The sequence below is a fragment of the Arachis hypogaea genome, chromosome 13 (genome assembly GCF_003086295.3).
Source record: "Arachis hypogaea cultivar Tifrunner chromosome 13, arahy.Tifrunner.gnm2.J5K5, whole genome shotgun sequence".
Taxonomy (NCBI): Eukaryota; Viridiplantae; Streptophyta; class Magnoliopsida; order Fabales; family Fabaceae; genus Arachis; species Arachis hypogaea.
This window is the reverse complement of record NC_092048.1, coordinates 21,302,668-21,322,198: the sequence shown is the minus strand read 5'-3', so window position 1 is coordinate 21,322,198 and position 19,531 is coordinate 21,302,668. Positions and strand designations below refer to the sequence as shown.

The window sequence follows — 19,531 nt, the reverse complement described above, 5'->3', positions numbered from 1 at the left end:
ATTTTAGTATATATATATAATCTAGCCAGCTCACGAGTTACTGAGCTGAACTTATCTAAACTCAAACTTGACTCATTTAATTTATTATCTCAATTTCAGGCTCAAACTCGACTCGCTAGTTTATGAGTTTAGCTTATCGAACTATTAATAAGTCGAGCTGGCTCATGATTCTAACCCTACTTTCAAGTGTTCTGTTAATCTTACTTATATATGCTCCATTGAGTTAGTTTAACTAAAATACCAAAAACATTAACGAATTTACCTATTAAACTAATCATTTTGGGTTTTCTTATAAAATTTAGTTTTGTATAGGTATTTAGTTTATGTTTTGATAGTTAGAATTATTTTCAGTCTATACCATTTTTATAGGGTAAAATATCACTACAACATTTTGGGTGTATGGCCACGGTTTTTTTGGTCATGGTAAAAAACCGTGACCATAGAGGGTCTATGGTCACGGTTTTTTACCGTGACAAAAAAAAAGCTATGGTCACGGTTTTAAGAAAAATGGTGGCCATAGAGTACCTATGGTCACGGTTTTTTAAAAAAAGGTGGCCTAAAAGGGTCTATGATCATGGTTTTGGGGTTGACCTAAAGGTATCTATGGTCACGGTTTTTTACAGTGACCAAAAAGGGTCTATGGTCACGGTTTTTCAAAAAAGGGTGACCTAAAAGGGTCTATGGTCACGATTTTGGGGGGTGACCAAAAGTGGTCTATGGTCACAGTTTTGGAGGTGGCCTAAAGGGGTCTATGGTCACAGTTTTGGGGATGACCTAAAGGGGCCTATGGTCACGATTTTTTACAGTGACAAAAAAGGGTCTATGGTCACGGTTTTTCAAAAAACGGTGACCTAAAAGGGTCTATGGTCATAGTTTTGGGGGGTGACCTAAAGTGGTCTATGGTCACGGTTTTGGGGGTGGCCTAAAAGAGTCTATGGTCACGGTTTTGGCAGGTGGCCTAAAGGGGTCTATGGTCACGGTTTTGGTGAGTGGCCTAAAAGGGTCTATGGTCACGATTTTTCGAAAGGGTGACCTAAAAAGGTCTATGGTCACGGTTTCTGAGAGTGACCTAAAGGTATCTATGGTCACGGTTTTGGAGGGTGACCTAAAAGAGTCTATGGTCACGTTTTCTTAAAAAAGGGTGACCATAGGATACCCTGTCCAAAACGGCGTCGTTTCCCTCCATTTAAAAATCCACAATTCTTTTTACCATAACGACGCTGTCCAAAATTCCCTCATCCCCTCAAATTTTCCCATTCCCTCGTAAGTTCCCCCCAAATTTCCCCAATCCTTCCTCATCATCTTGTAAGTTCCTAAGTTAGGGTTAAAAGAAATAAGAGAACTGGGCAAGCCTTCTTTCCTGCCCAGCCACGCACCCTCCTCCCCTCTCTTGTCGTTTTAATTCACGTCCGTTAACCATCTTCTTCACAAAGACACAAACACATCGCTCCTCTCTTCTTCTCTGAGGACCATAGTCCATAGAAGCCATGAATCAAGCAGCTGCTGCGTCCTGTAGCCACCGCAGCGACGGGTTCGACCACCACAGCCCCCATCGCTCCTCTCTTCTTCTCTGAGGACTATAGTCCATAGAAGCCACGAATCGAGCAGCTGCTGCGTCCTATATCCACCGCAGCGACGGGTTCGAACACCACAGCCCTCACCGCGTCGTTGTCGTCGCCGAGCTATCCTTCTCTGTGTTCGCCGGTGTCGTCTCCTCTGTCGTCGCCGGTAAGTAATACTCTGTTCAAAAACTTTTTAGCCATTTCTTCGGCGTCTGCTTGCTGGTTTAGGGTTTAAAGAGGGGTGACCATAGAGGCTATACGGTGAAAAAACGTGGCCTAAAGTGTTAGATTTTGAAAATTGAAACCGTGACCATAAAAACGGTGACCATAGATAAAAAAACCGTGACCATAGACCTATGATCACGAGAAAATAGGTCATGGTAAAAAACTGTGATTATAGGTCCAAAACGGTGACCATAGATCTATGGTCACCCTTTTTACTAATTATGGTCACGGTTTTTTACCGTGACCATAAGCCTTTTTTTTTGTAATGTATGTTTTTCGTTTCTAACATTTTGTGATTTTTTTTTTAAATATTTTTAACGTTTAATTGTACTTAATTTTATTTTTAACATTTTTTATTTGTATCAAAATTACTTTAGATGTTAAATTTATCTAAAATATTATAAATAAAATTAAAAATATTTAGTGATAGTTTTAAAACAAAAAAAAATGTTAAAGACAAATTTAAATGAATTGAAAATATTATGAGTAATAATTAAATTAAAATAAACGTTAGGAATATTAAAAAAAAAGTTGCAAACGTTATAATAAAATACTTTATTTTTTTTTATTCCTTGATCTAGTATATGTTTAATCAATTCTTCCCCTTGCTTCTATCCTCTAATAGAAAATTAAAAATTGCGTTAATATGTCATCTTTGTCTTGTGAAATAATATTTTTTAATCATCTATCTAGATATTTTATATTAGAAATTTTAGAGGTTGTTTATATAACCAAATTGTCGCCCACTAAGTTCATTGCATGTCATTCGACGCACCAATTGATAATATAACGGATCTGATGGGTTCTATATACGACAATGTGGCTCCAGGCTCTAACTTTGAGAAGAATCAGTCCCAAATATGTCTGCCAAGTAAATTTAAACAATTTAGTAATGCTTGTTTTGCTAATAACAAACAAAAAATAACAAAATTTATATAAAGTGTAAACATAATTAAGATAAGGGTTTATCTATTTTGTGTTCTAAGGCACATATTAAATTTATAAATTAAAAATTTTTTTATTAAAAATATAAAAAATTTAAGTTTTTAATGTATTTATTTTACATTCATTAAATGAAAATATTTAAAATTTTTTACTAATGATAAACTTATTATGTGTCTTTAGGATACATATTAGGCAACTACTTCAATGAAGATGTCAAAAATATCTTTTTATGATGATCTTTATTTAAAAAGTGTGACTTATTTGTTAATTTAAAAATGAGAGATAGAGTGAGAGAGAGAGAGAGAGAGAGAGAGAGTGAGAGGGGAAAACACACGGACGGGTAGGTCTAACGAACATGGCAAGGATCCTAGAGTTTGGAACAGGAAAGAGTATCGACGATTGGAACATGAATCTTTCTCCGTTTTTGTGGATCATCTCCCATAAGACATTTCAAAGAGAGAGTTGTTTCAATTGTTCAACTGGACTGGGCGTATCAACGATATCTATCTCTCCCAGAAACAAAAAAACGGTGACATTTACTTGTTTGCGTTCATACGTTACACGACGAAAGGAGGGGCTTTGAAAGCTATAGCAGAAATGAATCGGCTGAGACTGAGAGGTAAGATTATCTTGGTGCAAGAGGCAAAATTCAGAAGAACCTCTGGAGCCACGGATGTGGGAAACAGACGACGAGGTGACGCTAGGCTAAACCAACAAAATCCGGAGCCACGTGGGGAAATCGATGACGATTGCTCATTGTTGACTGCACGTGAATTACGGATGAAGGAAACCATGAAGCGAATGGTTGGGAATGGCGAGATAAAGAAAGTGGAAGCTGTAGTGGCGCCAGAAAATTTGGAATGGCTGCAGAGAAGTCTTGTAGGGGTGATGACGAAGTCTATTGATTTCATCTCTTTGAAGGAAGTGGTAGCAATTTCCATTCCTTTTGTCATTCAAATTCGGGAAATGGGAGCTTGCAAGGCACTTCTGACTTTTGACAGTGTTGTGTATGCGGATGAGACGTATACCTTTAAGTTGAATACCCTTTTGCAAGCTTGTCACAGAGTATGGAAGTGGAAGGAATCGGAGCGTAGTGAAACCCGTAGAGTATGGCTCGAATGCTTCGGTGTTCCGTTGTCTGCATGGTCTGTTGACACCTTCAAAATGATAGGAGGTTAGTGGGGAGCAGTTGTTAGGTGTGCAAAGGGAACAGAATTGTGCAGTACGTTCATAGCAGGTCGAGTGCAGATTGATACATATGTCATGGAAGTGATTCAAGAAAGGATTCATATCACTGTTGGTTCGGGGGGATATGACGTTTTGGTCATGAAAAGTGTAACATACAGTGTAAAGGAGTTTTTATTGATAACGAAAGCACCAACTGGGAGATCTGGAACCATGATATAACAAATCAGAGTACAATGAAGAGTACATGGCAGAGAAGGCAGCCGGACCAATCAAAGGCGGACGGCCATGATGAAGGGTTGATGATGGTGGTGCGACGGGAAGAGGAAGAGGATAAGTACAGATTAGTCATTTTCGATGATATTTTGAATGAATGGGTTAATTGCAAAGCCAATCCTAATCGCGGAAAACCAGTAACGAATCATTCCGTTAATGGCATCAATCAAGGAATACTTGATTTTGGAGGTGATTACAGTGCTAGCTATGAGGCTGACTCAGATAGAACGGTTACTTGTGATTACCGTGCTTTGTGTTATGGGCTAAAAAGGGCTGATGGGCTGAAAAGGGCTACTAACAAGGGGAAGCAAAAAAAGAAGGATGTCCTAAGCGCTAGGCCTATGAAAAAAACCACCTTGGAAGTGGAGGTTGGACCCACTTTGGGCCTCACTCCTCTGGCTGCTGGACACGACGTAGGATCCACTCTGGGCCTCGTTCCTCTGGCTGCTGGACACGACCCGGTTCGGAAGGGGAGTCCGAAGCTTCTTCTTCCGCATGCGCAGCAACATCGAGACCTAGTTGGGACGAGCTCCCTTGAAGGGGACGCCGGGACCCGCGGCGGAGACCGCAACGGTAGGGATCGCAGAACGCGCCTGGGACGCGGTGGGAATGGCCATGCCCGATCCGTTGGAGGTGTTGGAGAGGGCGACAATGATGAGGCTGGCCTTGTCGGTGGGGAAGCCGTCTTCCTAGGTCGGGTTGTGGACGATGGCGCATGTGGCGGTGTGGATCGGAGGGTCGTGGAAGATGGGGTGATTGGAGAGGTGCACGATGCTGTGGTGGAGGGCGAGCTGCAGTCGGCCCTACCCGCAGAGAGTGATATGACAGCAGATTTCGGGGAACAAGACGGCAATGATGTTGGCCTGGGGGGTAGTCGAGGGAACGTGCTGGACCACAGTAGAGGTTGTGGGGCTATTGGATGGGCTGTGGAAGGTTGTGGAGGTTCCGAACCCGGGCAGGGTGACTGTGACAGTGCTTAGAGGATCAGATGCTGGAAAATAAGCTGACTTGGGAGATGGCAAAGGAATCAGGTGCTGTGTTGTATAATGAGGAGGACGACATAATGGCGATTCTCCCGGCACAAAATGAAGAAATAGCACAGAGGAGGAAATTGGTGAAATAGAAGGCGAAGATGAGGCGTTGCAGACCCAAAACTAAAAAATAGGTGTGTACTAATAGTTCTAAATGACTTTCAGTTCTTGGAACATTAGAGGATTGCGGGGTGACGGGAAGATGAGAATGGTGAAGGATTTAAAAAATAAACATAACTTGAGTATGATAGGTTTGATTGAGACTAAAAGACAGGTTGTGACGAGAATTGACGTTGGAAGGATTTGGGGGTGTGTTGGGGCTGGATAGGAATATGTAGGGTCAGATGGTGCATCTAGTGGTCTCTTGATGATATGGGATGAAATATTTTTTAAAATGAATAACTGCTATAAGGGGGAAAGGTGGTTATGTGTGGAAGATGTCTTGCTAAAAAACAATTTCAACTGTGTTTTTTTCTTGGTCTATGGTACACATAGCAGAGAAGAGAAGAGCCATGTGTGGGAGGAGTTGAGTTATATTGCTGGGTTGTGTCAGGTCTCATACTGTTTCATGGGGGAATTTAATGAGATAGTGAATGTGGAGGAATGGAAGGGCATTAGTTTACCTCTGTCTGTAGAAGAATTCAAGATTTGGATCCAAAACATGCACTTAGTGGATCTGCCGATTACAGATCGCAAGTTTATGTGGTTCCGAGGCCGTTCATGCAGTCGAATTGATAGAGCGATGGTTAGCATAGAATGGTAGGAAGAGTTTCTTAATACTCGGTTAAGAGGCAATCCTAGAGGCCTGTCAGATCACTGTCATATTATTGTGGAAGATAAAATGATGAGGGGTGGTCCTAGGCCTTTTCGGAGCCTTGATTCGTGGTTTACACATGACGGCTTTCTTAGAATGGTTAAGGAGGAATGGAGAGATCTAGGGGAGTTGCAGTTCACAGATAAATTGAAGGCACTAACGGGTCCTTTGGGAAGGTGGCATAAGGCCAACTTCATTGAAATGGACAAGAAGATCTTGAAATTTGAGGAAGAGATAAAAAAGGTGGATGATTTGATAAGTAATGGAGTGTATGATGGAACTATCGAAGCTAGAAGAAAGGCGTTAGTTACTTGCTGTGAGAAGTGGTATGCGAGGAAAGAAATCCACTAAAAGCAAATGTCTCGGTCTCGGCAAGCTAATGAAATGGACAGAAATACAAGGTACTTCCACAATATAGCGTCGGCAAGAAGGAGGAATAATCGGATTGATACACTGATTATGAATGGTAGACTGGTAAGGAACCAAGCTCGAATAAAAATAGCTATTAGAGAATTTTATAAGGATCTGTATCACCAGGAGAGCTCTCCTTTGTTGGGGTTCAGAGATGGTCTCTTGGAAAGGATAGATGAGGAAGAATCTATCACCTTAGAGGTAATGCCATCAGCGGAGGAAATTAGAGAGGCAGTGTGGGATTGTGAGTCCTCAAAGGCGCCAGGCTGTGATGGGTACAATATAAATTTCATTAAGAGGTGCTGGGATGAAATGGGGGCTGAGTTTACGGCTGCTGTGATGGGGTTTTTTCAGACGTCCAAGCTACCGACAGATTCCAATATCACATGGGTTGCGCTGGCTCCTAAGTTTGTTGGTGCGAAGGAGATTAAAGATCTCAGACCGATTAGTATGGTTGGCTGTGTGTACAAGGTCATTTCGAAGGTATTAGTTAGGAGGATGAGAGCAGTGATGTCAGGGTTGGTAGGGGAGACTCAGAGTGCCTTTGTGAAGGGCAGAAAAATTCATGATGGGGCCCTCATAGCGTATGAAACAGTGCACTGGCTTAAAAGGAGGAAAAAGGAGGCAGTCATCATCAAGTTAGATTTCCAAAAAGCATATGACAGAGTCAAGTGGAGCTTTGTGGATATTGTGCTGCAAAAGATGGGGTTTGGGCACAGGTGGCGGGCATGGGTTATGGAGTGTGTGACCACATCTTCTATGTCGGTCTTGATTAATGGTTCACCATCAAAACCATTTAAAATGGAGAGGGGCTTGAGACAAGGTGTTTCGCTTTCTCCTTTCTTGTTTGTGCTGGTTGTGGATGTTCTGCATCGAATGGTTGGTGAAGCAATCAGGAACGGACATATTTCTCCTTTGGTAGTTGGTCGAGACCGGGTGGAGCTATCACACCTCCAGTTTGCTGATGATACCATTCTGTTTTTCCCACTAGAAGAGGAGACTATGAAGAATTACAAGTGGCTGCTGCGATGGTTTGAGTTGATGTCAGGGCTTAGTATCAACTTCGAAAAGTCCAGTTTGATTTCAATCAATTGTGAAGAGCAGTGGGTACAAAGTATGTGTAGGATGTGGGGTTGTAAGGAAGATACTCTCCCTATTAAATACCTTGGAGTCCCATTAGGAGCTAATCCAAAGCTGGTTAAGACCTGGAAGCCTATCATCGACAAGGTGGAAGAGAAACTAAGCCTTTGGAAAGCCAAGGTGCTAAGCAAAGCGGGGAAGTTGGTGCTCATCAAATCAATCTTGAACAGCTTGCCAGTGTATTATTTGAGCTTATATAATATGCTGCAGGCACTTGCTAAGAAGTTGATTTCTTTACAGAGAAGATTTCTATAGAGTAAGGAGGATGGGAGCAATGGTATGGCATTGGTGAGATGGGAGTTAGTGCAGGCCCCTAAGAAGCTAGGTGGGTTGGGGATTGGAGATGCTATGATTAGAAACACTGCACTGTTGTTTAAGTGGTGATGGCGTTTTTCTAAGGAAGAGTGCCCATTGTGAAAGAAAGTGGTCTGTTCCTGCAATGATTTGAGGCCAGATGTGTTACTGTCCACTCAAGTGATGCCTTCTAAAGGAGACCCATGGAAGGATATTTGTCATCTACAAATTAAGGAGCAGCATATAAGGGATAAGATGATTACAGGCTTGGCTATGGAATTGGGTGATGGACAACGGACTCGATTTTGGGAGGATGTTTGGTTACATTGTGGATCCTTGAAAGATCGGTTTCCCAGGCTCTTCTCTGTTTCAAACCAATGTGATTCATCTATTAGGGATTGTGGATTTTGGGATGGGTTAGAGTGGGTTTGGAACTTCCAATGGAGGCAAGAGCTTTTTCAGTGGGAGTTAGACCTTCTGAGTCAGTTACATGAGGTGTTGAGACCGGTCAGGCTAGTGAATAATAGGGAGGATAGAGTTGTGTGGAAATATGATAGATTTTGTATTTTTTCGACTAACTCCTTTGTGCAGGTATTACAAGAAGGAATGCTACCAGAAGATGTAACTAACTACAATTTTACGAAGTCCATCTGGAAAGGTTTGGTTCCTCCAAGAGTGGAGCTGTTTGCTTGGTTTGTCCTGGTAGGCAGGGTGAATACTAAGGAACGGCTCTGTCGATTCGGGATTATTAGCCAAAATGATAAGAGTTGTGTATTATGCTCTGAGGATGTTGAGCAGGTCCATCACTTATTTCTTTGCTGTGATTTTGCTTGGCAGGTGTGGAGTGCATGGTTATCTGTGTTTGGCCGGCTCTGGTCCTTTCCGGGATTGATGAAGGACCATTTCCTAAGTTGAACAGATGAGTCGCGTAGGAAAGAGGAGCAAAAGCAGCATTTGAGATGCTTCTGTGCGATCATTTGGCACATTTAGTTGGAAAGGAATAGAATGATATTTTAGAATCAAAGCAAAGGCATAGACGACATCATCCACATGACCATGTTGAGCTGCGATGAGTGGAGAGGTGCCCAGTCCTAGTGTTGTTGATGGCTATGCCAGAGATGACATGCGGAATTTCTTTCTTTTGGTTTTTGGTTTTTTCGTGGAGTTGCCTGTTTAGTCATGTGATTATTTGACACTATATGCTCCATCTTATTGTTCTGAGCTCTTTTGTTTTCAAAAAAAAAGTGTGACTTATTTGTTTAGCCACACTTTAAATAAAGATATTTTTATAATATATAAAAATCAAGCTCTACAACTTATCATCCAATAGTCAAAATAAAATATTTTCATGACAATCATAAAATCTTCATTGGGGTAACCATTTACATATTAACTAAACCCTTAAAATAAAAGCTCTTTAGTAATCACAAAAAAAAAAAGCTCTTTAGTACCCTATTTCGCTGCATATCATTTAATTGTTGCCTTAATTTATTCTTTTTCTATAAGTTTTGGTTTATTGCTAATGACTCCATTTGAAACAACATATGTTAATTAGAATTAATTATATCAATCAAAATAAGAAAAAATAACAATAATTAATTAGGAATAAGTGCTGATTGATTCTTATGATTTTGAGTAAAAATCGAAGTCGTTTTTAACTTTTTTTTTTAATTAAAAATGGTCCTGAACGTTAAATTTAATATTATAGTCATTCTTGTTGAGTTTAGGAAACAATAATTTTTTTATTTCTACAGTATCCCCCAATCCGACAGGCTAAGAACTAATCCGTCACGGATCTGAGTTCCATTTAAGGGTCTACCGTTGGCCAATGAATTGTTGTATGCACAAGGTGTGATTCGATCATCCGGCACTTGCTTAAACGGACGAGTGAGTTGACTACTCAACCAATCTAAGTTGGTTAGAAACAATTATTTTATTTTATTTTTTTGATAGTTAAAAGGGGCTTAAGGCCCAAAACACAAAAGGAAACTAAACATTTCTAATTCTAGCAAATTGCCATTCTCTTCTATCTGCATCCAAGAAAGGGTCGAGGAACGCAAAGGGAGCTTCAAAACGATGGAGACCCCTTGAGAGATGTTGGGTGTGCTTGGGCAAGGCGTCAATGCAAAAATTGGCCTCATGGAAGACATGGTTGAAAACGAAGTTATCCGACCAAGTTTGAAGATCTTTGATAGCTCTGATAAGGGAGGAGCTACCATGTTTGGAATTGCAAGGGTTCTCCAAAAGCTTCAAGGTACAAGTAGAGTTTGACTCTATCACCAGTTTCCTTAGTCCATGCTCAATTACCAACTTGATACCTGTGTATAAAACTCACATTTCTGCAGTTGTGATAGTGGCTTTTCCAATTTTCAGCATAAACCCAGTGACCACCATACTGTTGGAGTCTCGAACGAGGCCGCCGCAGCTACCTGAGCTATTAGGTTGAGTGACTGAGCCATCCACGTTGAGCTTAAACCAACCTTCATCAGGGTGTTTCCAATCAATTAAGCGGGATTGGGTAGGTTTTAGAATTTTTTAAGATAACTCCGTACAGCGAATAATCTCATCATATTGCTTTGCAATAACATTGACCATGGAAGAAATCTGATGGTCAGGAATTTTTTCTCTATTAAAAATTGAGTGGGCTACGAAGTTCCACTTATGGAGAGAGTAGTTTTGAGCAAGTTGTCTTTCAACCATTTTGAAAAGGAAAGATTGAAAAAGTTCTCCTGAAAGCTATTGTTGTTACTGCTAGTCCAGATACTGCGGGCATAAGGGCAATCCCACAATATGGAGCAGATTTTCCTCACAGTCTGGGCATCTAGGGCAACATCCATTGTCGGTAGGACCTCTTCTTAATCTATTAGCATTAGTTAATAGAGCATTGTGAGTTAGGAGCCAAGCAAAAGATTTAAGTCTTTGAGGGACTCTAGTGTTACAACAGACTTCGAAACTAGGAGTAGTGTTACAACAGACTCTAGTCTTTGATTTAATAGAGAATACTCCCTCCGGCTCACGGAGCCAACTAAGGAAATATGGTCCCAAAGAGCTATTAGGGGCTTTCAAAGTACGTATATGATCAATAACATCTTTCGGGAGGTATTGAGAAATCATCTCCCAATTCCAAGAGCCATCCTCCCTAGAAAATTCTATTACAATTTTGTTCTTGATATTCTCATCCAGAGTAGTGATAGCCACTTCGCTGAGATTGCAAATCCCTGGTACCCAATGTGTTGACCAAAAGTTGATATCTTTGCCATCAACCTATCACCAATTCTCCAAACAATATGCTACATAAACTGATTCTAGACTTTAGCTATAGCTCTCCAAGCATTCAAGAAGTTGCTTCTTTGCACCACTTTTAGGATAAGATAGTTCCCACAGTCATACTTCTCTTTCATAATCTTCACCCATAATGCTTAGTCCTTATTAAGAAGACCCCAGGCCAGTTTCATATGGAAAAGACTATTAGTGACATGAGCTTTTTCTCATACCCAGACCTCCATTTTTCTTAGGCTTACATGTAGTATCCCAACTGACAAGATGGATCTTCCTATCTTTATTACTAGAGCCCCAAATAAAGTCTCTGCAGTTTTGTCAATCTTGTTACAAACTTCTTTAGAAATCTTCATAGTTTGCATAGTGTAGCTAGTTATCGTAAAGAGAATTGATTGAACAAAGGTGCACCTCCATGCTAGAGATAGAGCTTCATTTTCCAACTTGACAACTTAGCTTGCATTTTATCAATGATAGGCTGAAAATGTTGTTTCTCACACTTTTCATGGATAAAAGGTACCAAAGGTACTTTCCTAAGTTGTTGGTCAATGGGATTCTAAGTGCGTTGTTGAGGTCTTCTTTCACAGTAAGATTCACGTTCTTTGAAAAGTAAATGCAAGATTTTTTTAGATTCATTCTTTGACCTGAAACCTCGCAAAAAATACCAATCGCTTTTATTATGACTTCTACTTGGTCCTTGCTTGCTTGAGCAAAAATAAGCAGATCATCTGCAAAACAAAGGTGAAATAAGTCAGGACCGTCTCTAGATAATCTTATCAGTTTCCATATTTTACTCTCAATAAGCGAGCATATAAGATGAGAAAGACACTCAATGCACAATACAAAGAGATAGAGAGAAAGGGGGTCTCCTTGTCTTAATCCTCTAGAGGGGGTGAGTTGTTCTGATGGAGAGCCATTTCAGAGGAGGTTCATCGATGGGGTCATGATGCAGTACTGAATAACGTTAATCATGTTATCCGGGAAACCAACATCTTTGAGGGTCTCGATGATGAAGTTCCAACTGAGCCTATCATAAGCTTTCTTCAAATCTATTTTAATAGTCATTAATCCTTTGCCGCTTTTTCTTGTCCTTATAATGTGAACAACCTCCTGGGCAACCAGAATGTGGTCTGCATTGACCCTACTTGGAGCAAAACTAGATTGAGTGTTAGACATAATATAGTTCAAATGGGGCTTTATCCTTTCAGCAATAAGTTTAGTGACGATCTAATAACAAACACTACACAAATTAATCGATCTAAAATGAGCAAAATTTTTAGGAGAAGGTATCTTAGGAATAATAGAGATGAGAGTTTGGTTCACTCTAGTAATATTCGCAGGATTACTGAAAATGGACTTTACTCCCCAAATTGAATAATCAAATTGACCAGCACTTTCAGCCATCAGTTCAGTTTCTTTAGTCTTTACAATAATCCAACAATATATTTTTAGCCATACTTTCAAACATTTAGGGGTGTTCATAGATCAGATCTGATACGCATATCTGCAGTATTTATCTGAATCTGATCCAAAAATTGCGGATATTGATCCAATCCACACACTAATAGGATCATATTGTGAATTTCATGCAGATATCTGCATATCTGCGGATCTGCAAAAATAAATAAATAAATATTTTTTTATGTTTTATTTCAACTAATAATTATCATATATGTTGTATTATTTTTTTTTATTATTTAAGAAAAGTATATTTAATAATATTTTAAGTGTAAAAAAATAAAAAAAAAAGGTAGAAAAAAGAATTTTATTGATATTTTTTAATCAAAATAAGTTTTAAAAATATTTTTTATGTTTTACGAATATTTTTAAGATTTGATCTGATTCGATCTGATCCAATCCGATCTGATCCGCACATGTACAATTTGACTTTTCAACATAATTTTATTACGGTCCCTATACGTAACTCTATTTGATTACGTACTTAGGTATTTTTAAATTCTTAAAGGAAAGGCTTTTCACTTTATTTCCAGTTAGTTTTCGTTTGACAAATTGACTTTAATTTAGTATGATACATTATTTACGTAATTGTTGTTCTTTTGAAAATATTAGGTTCATACCTTTCCTCTCAAGTATGGGCTAATTCTTTAAGCTTGTGTTTCTATGGTCATGATACTTGATTTTGTTTTTAACTACTCTTTTTCTTTTATGAACACCACTAGTAGTCACAGTTTTCCTTCTCTTGTGAATTTCATGCTCCTCTAAGTCAACTTAAATTGTTTCTATCTAGTGTGTTGTTTGTCCTCCCAATTGTCCTTCTTTAGTCAAAGGTTCTTTCTTGAAAATTCTCTGTTGATTGAGTTGTTTTTCCTGACGAGTGTTGCATCATTTTGAACCAATGGAAAGCTTGTTTGGTATCCCATGCTTCGTGGATCTTGTTTGAACTCCCTTGACTTGAGATCCTTTCTTGTTTGGTCTAATTCCCTTTTAAGTACATCTTAATACTCTTGAATATTCTTATGTGATGGCAATTTCAAGTGTATTCTTAGAGTTTTGATGTGAACTTTTGAAGCAAGTTTTGGATTCTCTTAAGAAACTTAAATCAATTCTTCTCGCTTAAAAATTGCATCCATAGCTATCCTTTAAATTGGAAAAGTTATTTTGGAGTTGACATGCATTATTTTAAATAAAGTTTTTGAAACCGACTGATAAGTAAATTTTTACCTCAGGGTTTCCTTTTCTAAATAAAGTTTAACTTGTTCCATATTTGCTATAAAATTTTATACACACTTGTTTGAATTTAGACTTTGAGATTTCTTGAACAAACGTTTGATTTTCTTACAACCCTGCCACAATATCAGTGTATACTTTTAGCTGATCGAGTACCTAAATGTCTTTCAGGATTTTCAAAAGGTTGTTTTGGCCTTAACCCAATTGACTTTCAATTTTCAACCCTCACCTATTCTATCTTTTACTTGGAAACTATTTGGACAAAACGTAATTTAGTTTTCTTTTAACCATATTGCAGTTTTGATATATGTTTATGTTACCCTTTTGTGAACTGCGAGTTACATACTTTTCTTTTAGCACAGGAGGTGATCTTCTTTCAGTTTTTCATTCTCTATATTAAAATGTATTATGTGAACTTGATCAAAAATTTTAAATCTTGAGAGTGCCATCACTAGCTTTAGTTGACCTTCTTCTATGATTTTATACTTGTTAACTCAGCTTGATTTAGTTCCAAATTACTGTCTTGCTTATCCTTTTGTGTTCCTATCAGTTGTCTCTGATTCAGGAGTCATCTTTGAGGTTGTTAAACTGAATTTCTTTCCAATACTCTTCATCGATTGTACATCCTTGTTTACTTGTAGATTCAACAATTCTTTCAGAACTCTTGCGGAGATTATCCTTGTTGTTTGTCCTTCTATTTCAAAGTCTTTTACCTTTCTGAGTAAACTCGAGAATTGTTTTGATGTCACGTGCGATCTTTAGGTATAGTAATGCGATGTGTAGTTCTTTAAGGCCTGTTCGTGGATACGGAAGGTGAAGTGGTAAGAGTGCAACGTTATGAGAAGTTGTGGGAGTTTTGTTTCTCGTGGAAGAGTCTGCGGATGTTAGGTTTGTGACCGGTTATGGAGTTGGGAAGTGGGAGTTTCGAAGGGGTAAGAGATCTGTGAGGAAATGTTATATCCGTTGTTTTAATACCAACTTGTCTTGTAGCCTTTTGCCACATTAACTATAGCTCTGCTTTGTTAACGCCTATCTTGACTTGCACCTTATATTGTTTCTCCAAGCTTTTGTAAGATTTTGAAACCATATAACCTTTTGCATTGAGCCTATCTTGTATCCTTCACCTTACACTATACCTTACCTTTACATTTAAATCTTATGGATATCAGGTATTTGAACTTATGTATATATATGTGTTAAGATCTCTTACTTTTCTAAAAGGTATTTAAGGCTATGTACTATATTATGTATTACTTTAATGTTTGAGGACGAAAATTTTTATAAGGTGGGTGGAATGTAAGACCCAAGACTTTTGAGAAGTCCTATTTTGAACTAATCTCAAATCATATATTTATTTATATTTTTAATTTCATAAATTATCTTATTGAAGGTAATTAAAGGTAGTTTTGATTAATTGGATTTGAAATAAATTAAGGTTTTTATCCAAACTCTATGCTTATGGAGTATTTCTCTATTTACAACTTAAAGTTCTAGAAATATAAAAATAATGAGTTTGGGCTATTTAAATTAAGATTTTATCTAATTTTATAATTATTGAGTTATTTTATATATTTAAATTGTAAAGTTGGTAGTTGTGAAATAATAAGGATTTTTATATGATTTGGACTAAATAATTAATATTTTAAAATACTGATACTACTATTTTGGAAAATAAAGAAATTTAGTATATTATTTCTAATTTTTGGATTTGAATATTTTATTAAAAATAATTTGCAAAATGGATGATCAAATAGTATTTTATATATATTATTATTGTTGGATTAGAATTTATTTTCAATTACCATATTATCCCTATTTTATTTGAAATTACAAAATTACCCTTGTACCTAATTTTACCCTAATCCTAAAACTCAACACACACAATCCTAACCCTGGAAACCCTACCCGGTTACCCGGTTCCCCTGACCCGGTGCACACTAGTGCACCTAACCCTAACAACAGCAGCAGTAGCTGCAAACAAACTGAAGAAAGGAAGAGATAGAAAGGGAAAAAGAGAAGAGGGGGAGGACTGGAGGGGAAAGAGAGGAGGAAGGAAAGGAGGTGGCGTCGGTGGGCGTCACTGCCACCGTCGCCGCTGTCGTGACGCCGCCAGGAGGTCGAAACGGAGAGAGAGTGAGGAATCGGGAAAGAGGGATGGTGCGGTGCCGGCGAGGAGCGCCGTCGCCGTTGCTGTCGCCAGGAGAGGGAGGAGCCGCTCCAGAGTTGCGCCGTCTTGCCGTTAGGTCACCACGCCGTCGCGCTGAGGGAGAAAGCTTGCGGGAAGGAAGAAGACGCCATCGAGCTTCTTCCCGTCGCCACCATCACCAACCATGGAGGAGAGAGAAGAGGCGAGCGCGAGCCAAGATCCGCGCCGGAGAGCTACCGCCTGGGTTTTGTCGTCGCCATCTTGCCTCTGCCGGCGAGCACGACGAGAGAGAGAGATCGGGCAGAGAGAGAAGACTCGAGAGGGAGTCACCACGGGAAGGAGTTCGCCGCCGCGTCCCATTGCTTGCGCCGCCGCCATCCACCCTCCCTGCTGCCAGTCGCCGTTCGCAAAGAAGAGAGGGAGAACCGCCGCGGAGCTGCTGTCGCCGCCGCGTTGCTGGCCTCGCCGTTGTCGTTCTTGCACTACTGTTGCGTCACCGGAGTTCCATGCTGCCGCTGCTGCCGCCGGGAACGCCACGGCCGGTAAGGGTTTAAGTTGGTCTTCATTTCCTTTGGGTTTCCGGAAGCTTCATTGTCGTTGCATGTTAATTTCAGTTGTTGTTGTCGGAATCCAGTAGCCGCTGCTGTTTGAGGTGGCTGCCGGGCTGCCGCCAAGCCGGTTCAGAGACCGCCGCTCTTTCGGTTCAGCCGTTCCTTCTTCGTTCGGTAAGCGTCTCGATCTGAAAGCCCTCTAGTTACTGCTCCATTATACGTTGAGGTGTTGTAGCATTCGTTGTTATGAGAGTTAATCTCGGCTATTATATGTTGCGATTAGAGTGGTTGTGGTTGCTGAGAAAGCGGGTTGGAGCTGAGGTTTTGACTGCAGTCGATTCGGGTCAATACGAAAGGAGTCAGTTAGCGAGTTTGGGTTGTGATTTCAACGTATCGAGGTAGGGGCTTTTTATACAAACTGATTCATTTTAAAGTGGAAGTTGTTATAAATAGATATGCTATACAAAATGTATTTCTGGTGGTTATGTGAGTCTTATGAATTGTCTGGTTTTATCTTGAATGAATATGGGTGCTTGTTTGATTGTAACAATGTCTGATTTTGATAAATTGGAGATTTATGGATTGGTTGATTTGAATGATTTTTGATAATTTGAAAGTTGAGTTTTGTTTTATTGAAAACTAATTTAGTCTTGAACCTGTCAGAAAGGATTGATGATTGGTTTTGTTGGGACCCGAAAAGGGTGGCAAAGTCCAAGTTTTAGGGGAGATGTTGCCGAAATTTCTAGAAAATCTGAGATTTTGATTGGAATTGTTATTTTGGAAAAGAATGAATTATGCTTTGACTTAAAGATTTGAGAAATAAATTATGTTTGAACTTGCCTTAGTAGGAAAATCTCTATATCTTGGATGTAATTATTAAGAAAGGAATTATGCCTTAAAAATCAATTTAAATATGAAATTTTTATGTTTTGGAAATTGATTTACGTAAACAGATTTTGGAGGGGGTTTTAATGGGTTTAAAATAAACGTGGTTTTCAATTAATCTATTTCACCTTACGACATTTAGGAAGAGCTTGAAGTATTTTCTGAAACTTTGATTTATTAAAATTGAAACACTTCCCGAGCCCTTGAAAACAGATTTAAGAATGAAACTGAAATTGGTTTTCGGTTTAAAAATGATTTGGTTTTGGCTTAAGTTTGTTTGGTTTTGAAATTGGTGCGGAATAATTGGAAACACGATTTGGTTTTGGGTTTAAACCCTATTCTATTTATTCAACTCAAGAAGTTAAAGTTTCGGAGGTTTTCAAGGAATTTAAGAAATGAGTTAGGTTATTCTCCCCTGAAGTCTTGAAACTCCGCTGAGGAATCTTACGACCAAATCTTGATTTAGAAATGAATGATTTTGAGTCTTTCAAAGAGATTTTGAACTTGGCATGGTTTTGAGATCTTTGGAAGTGTTGGAAAGATGTGAAAAGTGGCTCCATTTTGAAAAGTGATTCTTGGCTAGCTGTGAATTGAATACGTTTGTTATTTAAAAGAAAATGGGCCAAGAATGAATTTGAAATCAGTTATTGAGCCTTATTGATTGTGGATATCATCAAGATTGATGAGTTATTGGTTGTAGGCATAAGGGTCGGGTTCGTCCCGCTTATGCTGAGAGATTTGATAAATGACGAGATTGTTGATAAGTCGCTTGCGCCTGGCAAGGATGGTGGTTAATCCTGCTTGTCGAGGTTGCGGCGCCCGCGTAAGGACGGTGGTTAATCCCGCTTACGTGTAGATGTGAGGTCGGAGGCAAAGTATCCCACTCACATCCTTTCGGATCACAGGAGTGTGCAGGCACTAACATCCTGGACCGTGTGGCGGGCACGTTATCCCAGAAGGTTCCCATTTATACGTGACCGAAGGGCAACATTCCCATGGGAATGTGTCGGGTTGGCAATTGAACCGACAATGTGATATCACAGCCAGTAGGACAGGCATTCATCATTTGCATCTATGTGATATTGTTTGGGTGTGCATATTGTATTTGGTTTGCCTATGTGAATACTTATGTTAACTGCTAACTGTTATACTTGTTGTAATTGCTCTAGATTGTGCTTGAACCATATTAATTGTGATTGTGTTTGAATTGATTGGTTTGTGATGAGTTGGTTGCTGATTGAGCTGTTTGGGCCGGGGGCCGTGTTGGATTGGATGGGCTTGAGGTCGTGATTGGTATATTGAGTTCTAGTTCTGTATAAAGTATCTGATCGGTTCAGTATAGACTTAATGAACCTATGCTTGGAACGAGATGATCATTTATACCGCGTAGGTAACTGCTTTCATGGTTGCGGTCTAGGAAAAACTTTTCAGACATTTTCTTTGAGAAAGGGAAAAGGTTTTGTTTTAGAATATTTGAGAAATTTAGCAAGTTTTCAAAAAAAAAAAGGAATTTTCTGGATTACGAATGTGAACCTATGGTTTTTGGAAAGACTCATAAGACGAGCAATGATCACTGAACTCTAAGAATGATCTTATCTTTACGTATCTTGTTATAGCAATTTCTGTAATCCTATAGTGAGAACAAGCGAGGACGACGTTCTCACTCCCCTACAGGTTATTCCTTTTCAGGATATGGAAGACGAAGCTTCAGGAGAGTTATGTTTATTTTCTGTTTATTCGGTCTTTTTGTATCACCGTAGCTATTATTTTTTTTTCTCACCTTTATCTTTATGAAGCTTGTAAGAGGGATAGGAAATTATGATATGTATAATTGTAAACTAGTGTTATATATATATATATATATATATATATATATATATATATATATATATATATATATATATATATCTTAAGGTTATATCTGAATTGTATGTGCATGTATGTTTAGGTTTTCACAAAAAAGAGTTATCGAAGTGTTATGCGGTTTTAAGTTTTAAACAGGCTCATATTTTAGTCTTAAATATTATAAAAGTCATGGTAATACTCGAGCTATTAGAGTGGCGCAGCCGGAAGCGTGACATTTTGATAGTTAGGGTGTTACA

At 39.0% G+C, this 19,531-nt stretch overlaps 1 long non-coding RNA gene across 1 annotated transcript; it reads left to right on the top strand.

The window, feature by feature from the left end:
- Window positions 1-16,694: 16,694 nt before the first annotated feature.
- LOC112735807 (uncharacterized) lies at window positions 16,695-19,143 on the top strand. Its single transcript, XR_003168548.2, has 3 exons — window positions 16,695-16,718; window positions 16,828-16,942; window positions 19,104-19,143. It is a non-coding gene; the product is annotated as an uncharacterized lncRNA (long non-coding RNA).
- Window positions 19,144-19,531: the final 388 nt, after the last annotated feature.